Below are 19,744 nucleotides of genomic sequence, written 5' to 3'. Positions count from 1 at the left end.
AAATGTGGGATAAAAGAAACTAAAAAGGCTCTGCAGCGCATTTAAGCCAACCCAGTATTTTCCAGGCGTGTCCCTAATTTATTTCACAGCACAGGTCTAAGAAAGCAGTTATAAATTATCACTAAACACAGATGGAAAACTTGTTTTTATAAGAGCACACCTAAAAAGCAATTCTCTCTTTCAAAAATGCCATCAACAAAAACCTTGTAGCATTAGAAAATGTATTTTATCCCAGAGCTTGAGTTAAAGATATTCAAGTCAGAATATTTCCATTTACTTTCAGCAGATTTCTATTTGCTTCAACCCTAGACATCATCGAGAACCACAGTAACCCTTGTCTTGCAAGGAGCAGACCAAGAAACACCAGAGATAACAAGACCTAGGGCTGATCTCCAGGTCAGGTTTTTGTCTCTATTACAGTCAAAACTGGGATAAAGGAAGGAGTTAGGCCTTTGTTTCATTCAGCTTCAGAAAAAACCTTTATTGAGCTTTTACCGAGCCATGGAAGTGTCAAAACACTCTGGCCGTCTTACAGTCCCCTCCAGCCCAAGTCCCCTGGTTTTGGGGACTTCGCATGGATGCCCGTACTCTGTTCATACCCTCAGTGCGCAATGATCACAAACAAAACCAAGGCAATGCTCTAAACGCTAGCACTAAATAGAATTAGTTGAAACAAAGTTTAACAAACAAAAATACAACCAAAATGCACAAGAGCGTGTGGGGACTTGGGGCTAATCAGAACCAGCTCCCCTGTACTTCCAGTTCCCACTCAGTTTTCAACCACTGAAAATGAAAACCTTTCCGTTTTTAAGAAGCTACAATATTCTGACAACAATTTGACTAAAGTCAAAGAGTTTGTTTTTGTTGATTAGTTCCCCCAAGAAATACTAGACTGCTCTTGACCGGTTTACAGAGCACTTCTATATTTGGAGAAAGAAAAAGGCCAAAGTAAAACCAGTTCCTAATGGCATCTCTGGTACTTGGCCAGGACGTAAGGTTGAGCACTATCTGGTCCAAGCTCCACGGGCTCATGTTTCTACGTGTGGATTGACACCTAAAGCCCAACGCAGGCTCCTGCAGAGCCTTCCTGCCCTTGCAGCAAGAGACTTGCAAGCCCTTTTAGGATATTGGAAATACTTGATAATACTGTAAAGACAGGTTTACCCAGAAATTGAGAAGCCAGGTGGACTGCATCCATCTACTCTGCAGGTGTGTACGCATATGGGTCGCTGCTCAGGAACAGCACGGCCCATTTCTCTTCTCTGGCGTTTCCCAAGGAGCGCACCCAGCTTAGCCTGGGCACAGCCTTACATCAACACAAGTCAACGTGAAACAAGGTCAGACTCCAACTAGTGCTCAGGTCTGCACCCAGAATACATTGTGGACGTAGCTCATCCTGCTCATCACCTAAACCTACATCTGTGCGTTGCCTCTTCCCCTCTTATCCAGTAATAGCATTAACGCAATGGGAAAGGTCACAGTTAGTTTCGATATGATTGGGATGAAGGAGGCTTTGCGTAACTGTGCCCAAAACGGCTCCGTTCTGGTAGCTGCCTGGCCTTATCTCTCCTGCTGGCCTTTGTTTGCAGATGGAGATGATACTTGAAGACTTCCAACATATGGTTTGCCAAACCAGTAAATTATGGTCTTTTTCACGTATCCTTCCAGGCCCTTCCACATGCCCCAGGAGGATGGTAGAAGTTACAGGACCCTCATTTGTCATTTTTGTCATTTGTTTTTTTCCTCCAATGGCTCCCCTGCCTCTATCTAATCAGGGGGACGTTTCCTGTCTTTGTTCTCAACCATTCATCCTGCGGGAATGATTATTATCATCAAACAGTATTAAAATAGAAAGCCTGGAGCCAGCACCCAATTAGCATGGCGTGAGGGAGTCCTGGAAGGGAGCAACGGAAGAGACCACGGACAGTGCAAACGGCAAAAGCGGGCATCGACTTACGTGCCGTTCAACCACAGCATCGCCCCATCTTCAAAAATAAACCCAGGCTTCAAAGCCAGCACGGGCCAAGCGTGAAACCAATAAATGTCATGTACACTTGGTACGTCACCAGTAGGCCTAGAGAATGATGCGAGTGCCAGTCCATCCACCAATTTAAACCTCACACAGGCTGGGACACAACCACTCCAGGTCTCACAATGTGGGAAATTATTCCGATTTCCTTTGTGCATCAAATCTCTGCTGCCAGGAGGCAATGGCAATCCTCTCCTGAAGGAACAGTGTGATAACAGAGGTCCTCAGGGTGTACAGATTATTTTAAGCCTTGGATCTATGTTAGAAAAAAAACCCCTATTTCTGCCTGTTGCCTGCCCAAGTTCCCCATATATATCCCACGCTTGTAGAGCTGGAAGTAGTTCATACTTGTACTTAGTTCACAAATATGAGTGAAGGACCAGTGACAAACTGGAAGACTCTTCCAGGCTGTAGGGAATTGTGGATAAGATATGACCAAAACTTTGGCTGACTGGTCAATTTTTTCCTCCAAAAGTGTATCTTTCACGTAAAATCTTTTTCCTTCCTAAGAGAATAAAAGTCAACACTATGACTTTAATTTTTATTTTTTGCAGAAAGACCTATCAGCTTACCAAAAAACCTCACTTTGCCTTGATTTTCAACTGGAAATCAGATTCGGTAAGTTAAAGAAGTTGGTCATGTCTTTATTAATGTTTTCAGCACTGAGAATATGAATTATCTGAAGTGAGAAATAAATATTTTTAAATGAGGCGAGTCTTTTAACCCTTGAGAAACTAGAATTTTTCCAGTCTTTCACCGAACAATTTTCATCTAAGCCACTTAGGACAGCACGCCAAGGAAGAACAAGGAAAGCTCAACGGGAGCAGAGTTCCTGCCTCCCCGTGGCCAGGTTACTCCATCGTCCCGCAGGCACAAAATTATGAACACGGCTGATGGGACACGATGCCATGCCGTCCCCCTTTGCATCAGCCCAACCTGATCAGCAGCACACTCGGGTCATGCTCCAGGTCATGTACACAGGGACAGGCACGAGGTCGTGCCATCCCTCCTCTTCCTCCAAAGTATCTCTGGTTTCATCTCGCCTCCCCAGTTTCCTCACCTGTTAAATAGGGAAGATATTCCTTTATATGCTATAAAAGAAGGGAATTTCTTACACGCATGGCTGGGGTGTCCCACAGGAAGGCTAGAAGTATCAGTCGGACGGAAAGAGCAGAAGCAGCAGCATGAAAACGGCTAGACAGTAACAGCCCCGACTTGGGATCCTACTCTGACTTTCTGCATAGCTTTGGTAGATTATGGATTTGTTCCTCAGAGACCCTGTCTGTGAACCTAAAAGCACTTTATCAAAGTGGTTTTGAGGGGATGCTGCTGGTTGAGACCCTTGAAAACATGAAGTGCTGTTTATGATACAGTCGGCTTAGCTGACCCGAGGATTTGCCTCCAAACATCAAATTACATTTACTGCAGGGATCCAGGACCTGTGGATCACAACGGAAACTTCAAAATAACCTCAGCAAAGACTGAAACTGAGGACAAGCTTCTCCTAAAATCCCATATGACAAAGCCCGCACAATCTGCATAACCCTCTGCATCACTGGCTATTCGATCCGAATCCCCGATACCGTTTCAGCTCATTTTATGAGGCAAATTCCAAGTGTTGACATCCAAGAAGTAGGGAAATTCAGACCCAGTCGCTGGGCCCATCACTTTGCTGCTGGCTGGAACAGAACCGAGTCAGGTTTAAAAATATAAATATATTCATAATTTGAAAGTTTGCTCTTGTGATTATGTTCAGCCTATTTGTTTTCTTTTCCCAATCATTGTTTCTGCTTTCTAATTGAAGGATAATAAGAAGCGCTTGCATGCTTACAAGTACAAGTCTGCGAAACTAAATTTCTTTTTTCTTGCTCATCTTTATACACCCTGGCGCCAAACCCTACGCTGGTGTAAATCATGTATTTGATGGGAACTTTGCTCATTTATATCCAACGTGAATCCGGTCTCCAGTGTCTCCAGATAAAGATCTTGTTGTGTTTAATACTGCATAAACACATATGATGATGCGTTCCCTGTCTTTAAAAAGTTTGTTTAACTTTTTATGTCTCATCTTCAGTCAGAATAGCAAACAACGGGAGGGAAGGGTGGAGAAAGAGTGAGATACTAGCAATGAGATCATGCAGTACAGAGTCCAGTAAACTTGAGGGTGAGAAGTCTTTCAAACACAAGTCTATCTCTGCAAAATCAATGGGAGGAAAAAAAAAGAGGCTAAATTTAACCCTTATTCTATTTAAAACCCATATGCAGCATCTCACATAATTGTATTATATAAACACAACTGTGTTATATTTACAGTTCAAAACAAAACACAAAACCCTCAAGACTGAAAATCCCACCCTGCTACGGCATTTGCACGCTGAAAAAGCCGAAAACAGGGAGCAGTCCTGAAGCCCAGCGCTGGGCTGGACCCCCGTTTTGGCTGTCCCCCATCCAAATCCAACCTCCAGGAGCAAACAGCTCCCAGTTTGCCACACGGACCCAGTCCGAGTCCTGCTACCCTCTTGGGACGACCACCCTGCCGCAGGTGCGGCGAGCCCTGGGCATCTGACACAAGCTGCTTCGGTGGTGCCAAAACCCACCCACCAGCAAGGTGGCACGGGGGGAGCACAAAATGAAAGCAAGGCACCAGCCTGCGACTAAACCACTGGATACAACCCTTGCTCAAGCCACCGAGCAGAATTTCCAGCCCTTCTGCAAACAGCACTGGAGATTTCTACAAGAAACACACTCCCCCCCCCAAATTCTTAGCTGCCCACTGAAACATCTGCTTGCCAGAGACATCCAACCCTGCGTGTGTCACCGCTTTCTGAGTCACACAGGAGGCCCGTACCAGTTTCTCTGCATGGGTTGCGCAGAATTAAAGCGTACAATAGGGTGGGAACATCCAATACCCAACGGACTGTAGATGCAGAACTACGGCCATGGCTCCAGTTCCCACAGTGCCCTTTGGACTGGCGGCAGGGCTCGAGGTCACCAGGCAAGGGCTTCCCAAGGTGGCTGAAACGTTGGTTCGGCTGTTGTGCAACACATGACGCTGGCTGCGGTTGTATCAAAATAAACCTTGACCAACATGACGTAACAGTCCTGGCACAGAGATGTCGGTGTAAACGCTTGCCCCGCAGCCCACAGAACCATTATCCAAACGAAGGTCGATCTCTTTGGGAGAGGTGTACCAGCAAACCCACAAAGCCCTGTTTCTCCATACCGCTGTCCTGGCTTCCCCACTCCAATTAACTCACTAATCAGCTTGGATTTATAGAGGACTTTCATATTCAGACTCTTGCACAGGACAGAGAAGTTCCTCTCTCTGGATCACTGGCACGTGGACAACGAGCTTCTTGTCCTCACTCCTGCTTCTACGAAGCTCTGCTGTGGCTTGATCCACATTGGGTTTTCTTTTTTTTTTTTTTAATATAAATACTTAAAAATAACCTTAATTTTGCAAACACTATTCATTGCAAGCAGCATTTTGGCTCCCCAGTTGCTCAAAAAAAAAAAAAAAAAAAAATCAGCTTTTATTTTCTTTCTCAGGGGTTCGACAGTGTTTAATCCTAGTCCTCTCACTTTTTTGGAGTGGATGGGACCCAAAAGCACAACGGTTGAGCTCATTTCTTTTCAGTTTGCCTCTGTAGCTTCTATTTGAACAAGGTATTTCGCAGCTGATGCTTAGCTCTGCTGCAGCTGTTTTTAGGTGAAAGAAGTGGCTAATGGGATCAGGGACCCGACCTTGGCACTCCAGGCATGTAAGTATTTAATTCTGCTACCCAATTTGTAACCTACCAGCCACTCCTGTGGTGATACCACTTTGCAGCAGCATTGCAGCCACCAGCACAGAGGTGATAGACGCTGCTTTTTAAAAAGACATCAGCTCTTCAGGGAAAAGCGAGAATCCAATTATAAAGAAAATTAATTTCTTTTTTGCCATCGTTATCCTCAATCCGAAAGAAATCTCAGACAGAATGACTAATCAGGCTCCAGCCAACACAACCTCAGCTGCTGGCAGCAGGGAGGCAGCCCGGAAGGGGTGAAAGCAAAGCCGAATGGTCACGGATCCCCCACGCCAAGCAGGGAGGTGCTGCCAGAGCAGGGGACCCCGTGCAAACCACTCGAGAAAATGTGGGAGTGCTGAGTCCCCCCTGAACGCAGAGAAGCAGAATAAAAGCCACTCCCTGCCAGTGGAAAAAGCGAAGGAAGGGGGTCCTCGTAGCTACACCGCCTTCGAAATACATTCTTGGAGGCGTCCTGCAATGTCGGCTGGTGGAAGATGGTGCGAACGCCAGGTCGAAACACCAGCAAGAGGCACCAAGCTCAGAGCGGGGAGGACGGGCAGACGGACAGCTCGAATCTGTGGGTGTTTACACATGCACACACTAAGGCAGCGAGAGCTTCCCGAAATGCTGCTCTCTCCTTGACTTTAGGCTATGGCTAAATAATGCTGCATTGTTTTGTATCAGGTTCTGCTCTCGCAGCCCTGCTGTGGCTGAGAAACAAAGGGGGCTTCATGCAGGACAAAAGGGGACTGTTCTACCTAATGAGGACCAGTTGAGAGGTATGGAGACAGCACCCTCTCAGCATCGGATCCAGGGCTGCGAACAAGCCCTATCCTCCGGCTAATGAAGAGCAGTTGAGAGGTGCGAGCGGGAGACGAACAGGAACGTCTCTTAGCAAAGAGGGGGCTGGTCTCCAGAGACGCCAGCGCTGCCGCTCTGCCAGCAAGAGCCTGGGAGAAGGGAACGTGTTTAGGTTCATCTGTCACCGTGATGGCTCCTGACCCGCCAACCTCCCAGGCCTTGCTCTCTGACCTCCGAATTTGACCTCTCCAAAGAGGCGCTGGTGCTCAGCCAGAAGTCCTCTATTGACTACCTGTCAGAGGGCACCTGCTTAAGGAACCCCATAGAAATTAAAGTCACAAAATGAGTCACGAGGGACTGTTTGAGCTGGGAAGCCAGCATTAGTCCCTGGCTGGTAAACCAATCTCCCTAATTATCTGTCAGAAGAATCTCTCTTCTTTCTATTTTCTTTTCTACCCCCCGCCCCCTTCCCAGTCCTCTCTTCTCTTTGACTCATTATCTTAATTTCACATTAACCAAAGGAATTAAAAGCACCTTGGGAGAGGAAGGGGGGGAAGGGAGAGGCAGAGGCTGAAGAAAGAGACTTCAAGGCTTCCATGTTGGGTCCTTGCAGGAGCTCAGGCAAGCAGACCAGCAACGCCGTGAGCCACAGAGCTGCCACGCTGGGTCGTGTTTTCACGTACAGCCCCCATTACCGCGCTCCAATCTAGTATAAAAGAAAAGAAACCCTCGGCGGAGCAGTGTAAACCAAGCCCTGTCCGAGGGAGGATGTATGGCTGTTCTTCATTTCCCCACCCTCCTCCCCTGCAGTGTAATTTTATACAGCTGCACTGGAGCGTCTCTGCTGTGCGCTGGTGTTTCTCGTCTTGGGCGCATGGAAAAGGGCTGTCGCGGCGCCCGGGGCACGGCTGCGCCCGAGGAGCTGCTCGCTGCTCCCAGCTGAGCGGGGCCGGGCAGGGCTTCGTCACACCAGGGCATCGCACGGGGAGCGGCACCATCCCCTCCATCGCTGAGGCTGCAGCCGAAGTTGACTCCTAAGACTTCATTGAATGAAGATTTGTGATCCACAAGTGTTTATTAGTTTTGTCTTTCTTAGAGAACATGAAGAAAGGCACAGGAACGTCATGATTCACCAGGTCTGGATCCCTTTTATCTTTTTGCAATGTTAACGCCGCTTGCAGCCTGAGCTGTGCAGAGAGGGACCAGCTGATCCTCCCTCGCTTTGATGGGACGTAGCTGGGAGCACTGCCGTTCCCCATCCTACAGCGGGGCTGCAGATGGCAGAGAACAAGCCAAAAGGTGGGCTTGTTTTCTTCAGTTGTCTCCTACGCTTCTTTGCCCACCGACACCCAGGAAAGCACATCAGCTGGACACAACCGAGTGCCTGTCACAAACTGCATCCCCACTTTTACAAGGTCTAAACTGGGGGGTTTCCTCCCCCCAAAACTCTTGATGCAGCCCTCCCACCCTCAATTAGTGCTACATCTGAAGTTCATCAAGCACCACATTACCAAGATACAGTTGAGACCAATAACAACACTGCTGCTTTTTCAAACAATTTTTTAAATTATTTTTAATTTTTTTTTTTTTTTAAACAGGAAAGCAAGGTTAATGGTTCTCACCCACCCAGCAAGGAAGCCGAAGTGAAGTCTGCACATCGCTTCAAAAAATTCCAGCAAACCCACCTAGAATTTAAGTGGAGACCTGAGCAATGCTCTCCTACAAAAAGAAACAGCAGCACCATCGGATCTACAATCCATTCCCAAAAAGCGGGATTGCATCTCCCGCGGCTGCGTCTCCCAACAGCCCACAAGGCAGAATGCCCCAACACATCTAGCATTAAAAAGCTCTTACTCTGGAAAACTAGTTATTCATTATGCTCTGAAACATTTTAATTACAACAATAGTGAACAAATGAGGGGAAAAAACCCCCACAAACAACCCCAAACCAAAAAAACCCCCCAAACCAACAAAAACCCGCCCCTGACAAAAGCCCCGACCTGGGACGTAACTTGTTCCCAACTCCAGCGGCCGCTCTGAGAAGCGAGGCCAGGTGGGCCCAACCGCCTTTCCCCCGAGGATCACATCCGAGGGTTTACAACGAAGCCAGCTAGCAGGGAATTTTCACATGGGTCTAGGTTTCATCATGAAAAATTTTGCCCTGTACTGCTCCTAACCCCTCCGAAAGCCAGGACTGCATTTCAGTTTTATTCACAAATCTGGCTGTAACCCATTACTCTGTTAAAAGGCCAAAGATTTAATAGTATATAACTCCACAGTTAGTCCCATTGGATTCCACAGGATTACTTTTGCAGCCAAGTACTAGCACTGAGTGTGAATAAAGACATCAAACTACGGCCTTAAGTGTCGATGATTCATCGGCAAAATTCCTAGAAGAGAGGGAATCCACACAACAGCCTCATAGCTGTGAAGTGACCTAACTAATATGTTGTTATGCAGATAGGAAAGCTGCATCCGCCGGGAGAAATGGGAAAAATATATTGCCTAGTGGGGAAGCACTAAAAGCAAGAACGTTTCTTGCCCTGTTTCTGTGCGAGATAGTTACGGGCTGCCAAATACCCCCTTATTCCTTCGCACGGCCGCTCATACCGGGAGCCCCAGCGCAGGCAAGGAGAACCGAGAGTGGCCGCTCTTTCCTGGCCGAGCGATGGGCGAAAGGAGGAGCTCGGCAAGGCGCCGGCTGCTCCTCTCATTTACCTGCAAGCAGAGCTGAGCTCACCCCCAGCAAGCAAGCTCACCCCAGCACTGCTGGTTTAAGCAGGAGAAATGTCTCTCTCTTTCCCTGCCCCAAAACATCACTAGCAAGCAAATAAATGCCGGACTAAAGCACAGGTCCTGGAGCTGACGCTCCCCTCGCACTCGAGATCAGGTATCTCCGGTCACACCAGTCACCCCTTAATGAACCCATGTGGGTTTGGCCTCTGTTTTATTGGGTGAAAACATTTTCTCATGGTCAAACGATAAGGAAGCTTGATGCAATGGGCGACAAAAGGACAAAAAAACCCCCAACAGTGGTGAAAAGACATTTTTCACATATTTTCTCCCTGTCATCTTCCAGGAAACTGATAAAACTGGTTTCAGATGTAGTTTTCATTCAAAATGCAACCATATACCTTTCGGTTGAGTAAAACCAACCGCCTAGCACAGGCACGGAGGGAAGGCACCATGCCCTGCTTAATGGCCCACAGCCGTGAGAAGAGACTGTAACCAAAGCCAGGAAAGAAAGCAGCAGAGTTCCCCTCTACCTTCCCCACCGGCACCTATGAGGGAGATAAAGCGTCTCCAAAGAACTGTCTGTGCTTTTGTAGGTCTGTGGTTTTACTAGCAGTACCTGCTGAGAAATATTGTTAGCTTAGAAGCAAACAAACGCAATGAATTTAGGAACGTACACAAGCAATTCAACCTCATAAATGGAAAAATCATCCTCTGGGCTTTAGTTTGGAAACACCCACGCGACTGAAAACCAAAGAGTGAGCAACGATAACTCATCCCACCTTAACGTAAGGACCCTTCACCCGTTCTTCACAGCTCAGTCTGCCTTTTTTTCCCCATCAAGGACATGGGGGAAGGATCTTTCTTTATCCTCCCAGGCAAACTTCATGCATTTAAAACAGTATCATTTAAAAGAAACCCCTTGAAGCAGAGCGTTAGGATGAAAAAAAATGGATCATCAGCATTACCCACAGGACACGCTCAACAGCCCCAAAGCTGGGGGAGCCGTGCTCCTCAAAGCCTTGAAAGTGTCTTTGTTTCAAAAACTTCTCTGTGGATTAAAACCCAAACAAACACCATCTGCTGTAGTCAAAGGCGGCTTTGCCAAGGCGCATGTCAGGATTTTCAACAAGAGCTGCTTTTGGGTGCTGCAGCTGGGTAGAAAGCAATGTCCCCTATCTGTCACAACTTCCAGGGTGACAAAACTCACTTAGATTCCCATTTGGAGAAAAAGGGCCAAGATTTTGAAGTTTTCAAAGTAAAAAGTCCCAGAGTTTTCCATTAGGAAGACAGTGGGAAGTCCTACCCTATCTCCAGTCACCCTACGAAGCCATGGTCTCTGGGCCCCTTTTGGAAGAGGCATACAGGCGTCATCCATTCCCTTTAAAGGTCTCTTACACCTTGTGTGGGGTCACCAACCCCCTCGCTCACTGTAACACCAAAAAGTTTATTTACTGTAATGGAGAAACCAAGATGACATGAAACGCTAGTGCTGAAATGACAAGATCCTAGTCCATTGAAACAAGAGCCTTTTGATGTTTCCCAAACAAAACATGAAAGCTAAAGGAAGTCATGCCAACTTCAACGGCTGGAAAAGTTAGTTGAAGCTGACAGTCTTGGAAAACATTTTGATTTTAGCCAAAATCTGTTTTTTCTTTTCAGCGTAACCTGTTACACAGAGTTGAGAGGGAAGAAAGGTTGGACCAGTTTTACCGGGAACATGCTCAACAGAGACCCATGATACTGTGTACTGTGATGAATTTTGCCACAGAAACATGGCTGCACCTTGGAGGGTACCTCCAAAAGAAGGTAGGGGTGCAGTGACCCAAGTTCCCTCTGCCCATGCCCAAGCTGGCTTCCATCCAAGCAGTCTGGAGTGGGTCAGGGCCACCTTTTGTCTCCTTGTACCAGCCTGCATGGAGATAATTCGCTTGTACAATAGTAGTGAAATCAGTAGGAATTTTGATATTTCCAACAGACTGGGAGAATAATTCAAATATACATGTTGATGCTGACAGTAACACACCTTGAAACTCATTAGGAAGGAGTTTTTGCTGCACATTTTTAAAACCAAGCATTCGTGCACTTCCTTCCCCTCCAATATCTTGGAAGTGAGACAATACAGAAGATAAAGAAGGAACCAGCAGCAGTATCTCTTCCCTGAACGCATAGTAACAATAAATAGATCCCCAAAGTCTAAGTTAAGGCTAAGAAAACATGCTGAGGTGGACAATTCCACAAAATCAAGTTTCTACTGAAGCGTCCACTCAGCCAAACTGTATGTGTTTGGAGCAGGTTGGGTCTCAAGTTTGGTACAGATCAAAAGTCACAAATAGCAAAGTGTCAAGTTTTACACGTAACAAGGAAAACAAGCGTAGTTAATACCATGGGCAAGCAAAGCAGCTGAATTAACAACGCCTCAGCCTACTCACAATGCGAAGCTTCCAGGCTATGCGGGTTGGGTTTCCCGGCCTTAATGTTGTATTTCAACTACTTTTGCAAATGTAACAGGCCAGAACCATCCCCTGTACTCGGAGGACATATGTCCAACTTGGCTTTTGGCTGCACAGCCTGAGCTGTTAGTTCAAGTTGCAGAGAGAGACGTGATCAGGGAAATCCCTGACACAGGGCACCACACAAGGAGGAATTCACTAGAGAACTGAATTGCTGAGGGGCTCTGAGGCTTAAGGATGACCCTTGTCTTCTGTCCAGGACCATGCGACTCAATGCTCAATGCCTCAAGAGTCCCACTTTTTCAGGAAAATCTTTTGCAGAAGAGACAAGTTTCCCGCCCCAGCCGTACACTTGCACGCGCTGGGCTCCAGAGTCTCTTGACTCAGGTTCAGCTGCGCGACCAAAGGGACAACTACAACGTTAACTCTGCACTGGGACCTTTCTAACCCCTGTTCAGAGAGCTACAAAAGCAGCTCCTGCTGCTTCTGGTACCCCCAAATAAATATCAAAGCCACACTGCCTCCCTCCTTGCCTTGCCACCGCCTTCCCTGCTCCTGGGACACCACACCTCTCCCAGACGAGAGCCGCTGCGGATGTGGAGCTGGCTCCACACAGGGGAGCCGTGGCTCAGCTCAGAAACAAAGCCCCAGGTTACTGCTACAGGCCCTTTCTGCCAGCCAGAGAGATACAAAGACACACTAATGCAAGGAGAAAACCAGTCCAGAACCCCGAGTTTCTCAATCAAGAAAAAGGGAAAAGCAAGACTTCTGCTTAAGCACCTGAAGGATGCCTCCAAGCTGCTGAAGGCTTTGGGTTCAAGTCCCCCACCTGCATCCCTTTAGATGTTCCTCTGCAGCACTCCTCTTTTTTTTTTTTTTTTTTATTGCCCAGACTCCTCAGTCATCTCACTAGTGGAATGAATGATTCATGTTAAAACACTGAAGCGAGTTTAAAGCTAACTTGCAATGTAATGGATCCTCTTTCCTCCTGGCTCCCTGCGCGGCGCTGGCTGAGGCTCCCGTGCTGCTGCTGAACAGCTGCTGCGCTCCATCTCCGGGGCAGCGCTGCCGCCGCCGCGGGCAAAGCCATCCTTACCGCGTCCACCGATTGGCAAGGCATTTTTAGCTTTAGGCATGCGCTTAAATTCCACCAAAGACCTGCTGAATCAAGGCCACGCAGGGTCCCTCAGCTATCTCCAACATGTATGCAGTGGCTAAGTGCTGAAAAGGTAAACGGTTAAATGAAATCTCGGGATTTTTTTTTTTCCCTGTACTCGGTGCCAAATGATTGCTGAGCTCCTTAGCAAAAAAATAACAAAAAACCCGCAACAGGACATGTTCCAAATCAGCCACATAGCACAGCAAATAAATTCAAACACACAGGATTACTCCCCCCGACACTATAAATAATAAAAACAATATACCTAGACTACAGAAACAAAACCGAGTAAGAAACAAACACGCCTTGAGCCACAGATTGATCTATACATCTGAGTATCCATCATCCCTCTCTTTCTGCGTCTGTCTACTTTGGCATGTGGCATTAACCAGATTTTGAGACACGACCTTTAATTTGCTCGCTCTAAAGCAAGTCTGTCGTGCCAGAGACTTAACAGATGATATACTCTGGCTCCAAGGAGCCAGCGCTCCAGAGTCTTTGAGCGTCCCACTCCAGATCCGGGATAGAGCAGGACTAAGCGCAAGCACGTAATACTTCTATCACTCCCCTTCGATCTCTTCGACTTGTGCAGTTATTTACTACCTGGTCTGGCTGCTGGGAAATCTGGGGAGGACTTGGAGCCTCCTGTGAGGACCCTCTGGAGTTGTGGTATGCCCCAGGCTATCTCCTGGATTACGGAGTTTCCATTGTGTTTTCTGGGGGAGATGGTGGGGGAGATTAACAGGAAAAACGTTGTCACAAACTCGAGCCGCTGTCATGACTCACTGCTTGGCCCCAGCCAGCTCCTGCATCCCCCACCAAGGCAACAGCCCAGAGGCTCAGCTGTGTGCTCTTTGCCATGGTGCTTTGAGATCTTGGGACGCACGCCGCATGTAGCTGCAGGCTCCCCTCCGTGGTCGGCTGTCGGGAAGGCTTGGGCTTGCACCCCCTCCTCCAGCACCCACCTGAGCCAGGCATGACGGCGTGGGCCAGCGGGGCTGCCCGAACCCCTCTCCTTCCTTCCAACCTCACTTGCAATCCCTCTCTTCCCCCAAGCCTGCCTTGGAGGCTTTGTTCTGCTCGCTAGTTAGGAGGGGAACTCTTCGATCTGTACGCGGAGATGGAGAGAAAGAACACGATGTCCACCCTAAAACCCAAACCCTGGGAGTCATCTGCTCTGGCTAGGGATCAAAGGCTCCATTCCATTTTTAACCGCTGCCCTGCCCCACCTTACTACTGCAGTGCATCCAAGCATGTTTTCCCATCATTTCATTGTGTGCCAGAGGATAAACAAAAGCCACCCCCTCAGTCCGAGGGAAGGATGCATTCTTGAGAACTGCTAACCCTCCTCTACAGATAAGTGCCTTTCCCACTGCGGGCTGCGACAGCTACTGTAAACCTTGACCGAGCCAGTTTTCCTGAGCTTACATGACAGAACGGCAGGCCAAAGGAGATGGATGGCTTTATTTTTGTTAAGAACAAATCTACAGATGTTGGTTTTAACCAAAAGGGAAAAAAAAAAAAAAAAAGAAAAAAAAAAAAAGGCAGCTCTGCGGGTGATTGAGAGGCAGTGGGAGGGGAAGAACGAACAGTCCAGAGATACATAGAGACAAGTAATATATACAAAGTGCTTAAAAATAACGCCAGTGGGGCTGACATCATCTGTTTACTAACGGCCTGCTTGTGCCTGGCTCTGTATAACCATGGGAAGGCCAGCAGGGCACAGGGACCCCCCCGGGTCCACAGATGCTCACGGGGGGCAGTTTACACCAGACTGTAACCGGTCCCCATGGGCAGGGCCCGGGGATCCTCCTGCTAGAGACAGGGTTAGAAATCCCTGGGGGGTGGGGTACCGAGGGATGCTCAGTCTCGCACGCCCCATGGGGGGACTGGCACCCTCCACGGACCGCTGCCCGGTGGCGAGGGACTCTCACCTGGGGACCACAACCAGCCCCACGGCTCAGTCATCTCTGTAGCCCGTTCTTCATCCCATCACCACCCCTCACCATGACTTTGAACAGAACCAACAAAATCTACGCTCGGACACCTTCATTAGGAGTCACCTTGTTCCAAACTAAGTCCTAACTATGAGGTCTCTAGAGCACAAAATGGTGAAAGAACACATCCCCCAAGCAACAGCCTTTTTCTTAAGCTTCATCTGAGGGGCCATTCTTAGATCCCTGGTGGAAAGAGCAAGCGCCGATGTCCAAACTGAGGGAGAAGCAGAGAGTATACCGATGGGCTAAACCCATTAACAGACCTGGCACAGGGCCAGCACCCACAAACTCCTGAATTTTTTATCTTGGAATATCTGCGCCTTCATTTGGTTTCTCTCTACCTCAGTTTCCCCAGCTGGAAATGGAGATGATGGTGCAGCCCTGCGCTGGAGTCACATCGCAGATGCATTAATAAACAAATCCTTGTAAAATGTGACCCAGGTTCCACTTAGAACCACTTTGGGGAGGGGAAGAAAAGCAGTGACACTATTTTAAACAGAAAGCCCTGTGCCATAATGTCTTTGCTCTGTTTGCAAAACATAAATCTCATGTACATCACAGCTTTGCTGAGGGGTGAGCATCCGAAGAGGAGGTCCTTGCAACAAAACATTATTCTGCGTAGACCTCAGTACAGATGGAAGATGTCTACATAAAACCACTGCTCTAAATCAGCCCACTGCTTTCCCACCTTACAAGTGTCTCGCGCTGCACACGCCAGGGTACTACCTGATAAAGCTCCCAGCTAGAAGCAGCAAACGGGATATTTCACTCGCGGACTCATCCAGTTGTTGGCAGAGGCTGCCAACAAGGCTGGCAAGCAGCCAGGCTTTATGGTGTGTTTGTGTGCGTCAGCCGCAGATACCTGACTACCAGGAAATGGAGTGAGACCATCAACTCATTACGCATAAGCCATCAGATGGTAACAACTTTCAGTCGCTGGTATTGACTTGAGTTGCAGTTGAAAAGGCACTGGTGAGATGAAAGGCTCTGTATCCCATTACTAATCCCCTGAGCTATCCAGTCCCCCAAATTTTGTGGAAGTTTTAAGTTTCACCATGAAATGTTCATAAAATGAAACGCACATTTGTTGCCAGCTCTACTTATTCCTATCCAAGCATTTCCTCAAATTCCCTCCCTGGAAGCATTAGCAGCAAAGGCTCTCTGCTGCTGCTGGAGGCTGCTCCTCCGCTCCCACCTCCCGGGAACCCGGCGCTCCCCTGGTCTTCTCTCCAGAAACCCTTGGGCACTGGGGTACCCGTCAGCCTGTGATGACCCCCATTAGCTACCTATAGAGGAGCAAACATTTCTCAAAGGGCTGTCAAGAAGTTAAAGCCTTTCTACAAACACACTCAGGGCCACAGAAGGAGCAGAGTCCAACGTCCGCAGAAGCCCAGGGTCCAACTCATGCTGCTGGTTAAGGCCCTGCTGCCCTCAGCTCCCTCTTCCCCACCAGGAAACGTGCTCTACCACCCACAAGACGGCTGTCGACTTGTCCACGCAAGCAGCGAGTTGCGATTGCGTGCATCATTCATCAGGGAATCTCGCTTACGTCTTGGAGGCCTGTGTCATACAGCTGGACTCTGGCAGAAGGCTGGGAACAATGTGGGAACACAGGCAGAAACATTCATGTCCCACTGGAAGGCCTCTTTTTTTTCCTTTCCTTCCCTTCTTTCCCCAAATCTATCCCACCCCCAAAGAGGAAGGCAAACACAATGCTTATTAGCAGCAGGGAAATCTCTCACACATTTTCTCCAGCTACAGACCAGGGGGCAAAGCCCATTTAACATTGCTCACATGGTGCAGAGGATCTTCACACCCATGCAAAGGCTGCTTCTAAATAAGAAACAGTCCCACTAAATATGGACACTGCAGAAACCAAATTGGTTTTGGGATATTGTTGCTCAAGAGAACAACCTCTTCCCAGGGAGATAATGAAGAGCAAAACAACCACAGGAAGAGCAACGGTTGTAACAGAACTGGATGAATATCGTTACATCCGTTGGGAGTCTTTTTTGGAAGCACAGCATCCTCCCTCGAGGAAGGGTGAGAAACCTTCTGATAGTTGTTCAGCAAAGTGCTGTGGTCATTCACGGGAATTCTGCACATGCCCTACTAATGCATCACTGCCCACATCCACACGCACGTCCCCAGCTCTCCGGCTTCTCCCCGCGGACTCACAGCTGAGCGAACAGGAAAGTGAGCTCTAGTCCAGGAACCCGGGCCCTCCTTCTCCAGGGAGAAAGCCCCTCAATAGCGCTCATGAACCAAAACAAATCCTTTCTTTTTGTCCACACCCCTCTGTTGAAAGCCATTCTGTGGTCACGGTGTGTCTAGAGACACCAATTTCACGGTTAAAAATACTACACCTACAAATTACAACATTTTGGGATGCCTGCAAAGAAGCGGGCAGAGCTGATGACAGCGTTGAAGTGAAGCTGCCAAGAACCAAGTGTTGGCAGGCTGACTGCTGGGCTAGCCACTACAAAAGGCCAGACTCGCCCTCCTTTGCTCGCAGCACGCCCGCATAACCTGTCCCTGCTCGGGAAGAGCTCACCGCTCCCTGCTCACCTTCCCGCTACTCTCCCTATATTTCCTTGCCCTCTCTAGGGCCAGATCCGGCAGTGATGAAGGTGCACAGTGGATCAGATCAGCAAGTTGATCCAACAGGAAAATTTTTCTTCTTCATTGGTGGGCTAATTTGCCACGGGATCGGCTGATTTATACAGCTCACTCTCTGGCAGTGAGAACAGCATGAGGGAGGCAGTGGGAGTGCGTGGGGGGGCAAGGGCAGGGCAGCTGCCTACAGGCACCCCGGACTGGATGTTATGGGAAACCAAATCCTTAGGGTGCCATCTCACAACCAGCCGAAAACAGTCTCAAATCTGTGAAAAGTCTAAAATCTGTGCTTCCACCCCTTGCTCCTCCTTGCAGCACTGCTTTTTTACCCTCTTTCTTCTGTTGGCATGAGCACCCAACAGACCAAGCATCTGTGTGAACCTAGGAACTGATCCCACCACTGACAAAATGGTTATTTCTCTTCAAAATCAATAGATTTGGTTTTGGAGTAAAGTCCCAACTCCATAATGCTGTAGGCAGATACGTAACATAACTTTTAGACCTCACTCAGCACCAAAGCAGCCAACGGGGTTCTCTGTCGTGATGTCAAAGATATTTAGAGCAGCGTCACCCTACGGACCGCAACGGGACTCCTGCGTCTCTTCCCGTTCAAAAGCTAGCGCTCAGCACGTTAAGCTACGGGTATGCACGTCTGCACGAGGTCAAAGCCAAAGACAATACTCTTGGAGCAATGATATCAGTGTCTGGCCCAGAGAACAGAGTTTCACTCCTCCAGTGGTCGTAGCATTTCTCTGCTGCTCTGATAGACTTGTGGCTCCTTGTGGAAAAGCCGTGGCTCCACAAACATTTCTCTCGGTGGTAAGCCCAGCTTATCCCATCACACTCCCCCTCCTTTCTCAATCACCAGCCACTCACTCCCAAATCCCGTTCATCCCTCAATTATGCCAATCCAACTATTTATGGAGCCACATGGTGAATCAGCCAAGGGAGCTGATCCTGCAAAAAATAAAATAACCTTGCAGAAAAGGAGGAGGAAAGAGAGAGAGAAAGAAAGAGCGTTCAAGTAAGAAGGGGCCTTAACAAGAACTGTAAAAATCCATGGGGCAAGCTGGATTTTTAAAGGGTAGCTCAGTATTGCAACTACTGCCCTCACATCTGTTTATTGTTATCCCAGCGCAAGCGAGGTTCCGGATACCGGCACTACAGGGGCTGAGGCATAATAACGCGTGGCACTTGGCTTTTCTGCTCCTATTAGAGCTGATTACAACTGTCTGAATTTCAGTGTTGTTGATCATATTTGGGGGGAGGGAAGCTTTCAAACTGTTAAAAGACTTGGGAAAAGTTTTCACAAGGAGCTTTCAAACATCTCGTTTTAAGTACCTTGCAGCTACGTTTTCCCAACCTGATTATCCAGGGGGTTTATCTTTAGGGGAAAAACGCTGGGTTCATAAAACCCTGACACCCCCCACGCCCCCGGCATTAATCTGTACAGGTAAAGGGAGACGCTTGGCACGGGAGTGGTGGGGGAAGCAAGAGGAGTGCAACAGAGCTTGTAGAGAAATCACCAAAACAGAGCATTTCAAAAAATACATTTTTCTTTGCATGGAAAAGCTTGATAAAAAACTTAGACCTCTGCCTCCCAACCCCTCCTCTCCATTTCCCTGACACAGACCTTATTCTTCTACAATAAAAATAACAGGTTTATGGAGTCATAAGGCTGACAAAGGCATGCATTTGCATTTTAGGGCCTAAGGAAGTCTTCTACTACCAAAGATACAGTTCTGCTCAGGTGATGGTCCATCATTACTGTCCCGCCCCACTCCGTGGGAGCACAAGCAGCCCTCTTAGCGGTAGGCAAATCTCCCTTCTGCTTGGAGTTGGCAGGAGGAATCTGGTTGTGGAGAGACAAGAGTGGAAAGGCGGAAGAAGGGAATTTCTGTGTTGTGGGACACTTTCAATTTACTCAGTTTGATCTCCAAGTTTTCGTGGTTGTGCTGAACAAGATCGTGTTTGAGTTTCACAAATGACTAGATAGGGAAAGCTTGTTTGTTCTTTTTGCCGAGCTCAAAGGGTTTACCACGGAAATCTATGGCTACAATGCAAACATCAAGCAGCCAGAGCAAAGGAACAAGCCAAAAAACACCACCACATATTATCTCCCACAACAAACACTGGTTAGCAGGAAGCCACAACAACGGGAGGCAGAA

This window comes from Mycteria americana, chromosome 13, assembly GCF_035582795.1.
Source record: "Mycteria americana isolate JAX WOST 10 ecotype Jacksonville Zoo and Gardens chromosome 13, USCA_MyAme_1.0, whole genome shotgun sequence".
Classification (NCBI taxonomy): Eukaryota; Metazoa; Chordata; class Aves; order Ciconiiformes; family Ciconiidae; genus Mycteria; species Mycteria americana.
This window is presented reverse-complemented; position numbering follows the sequence as displayed.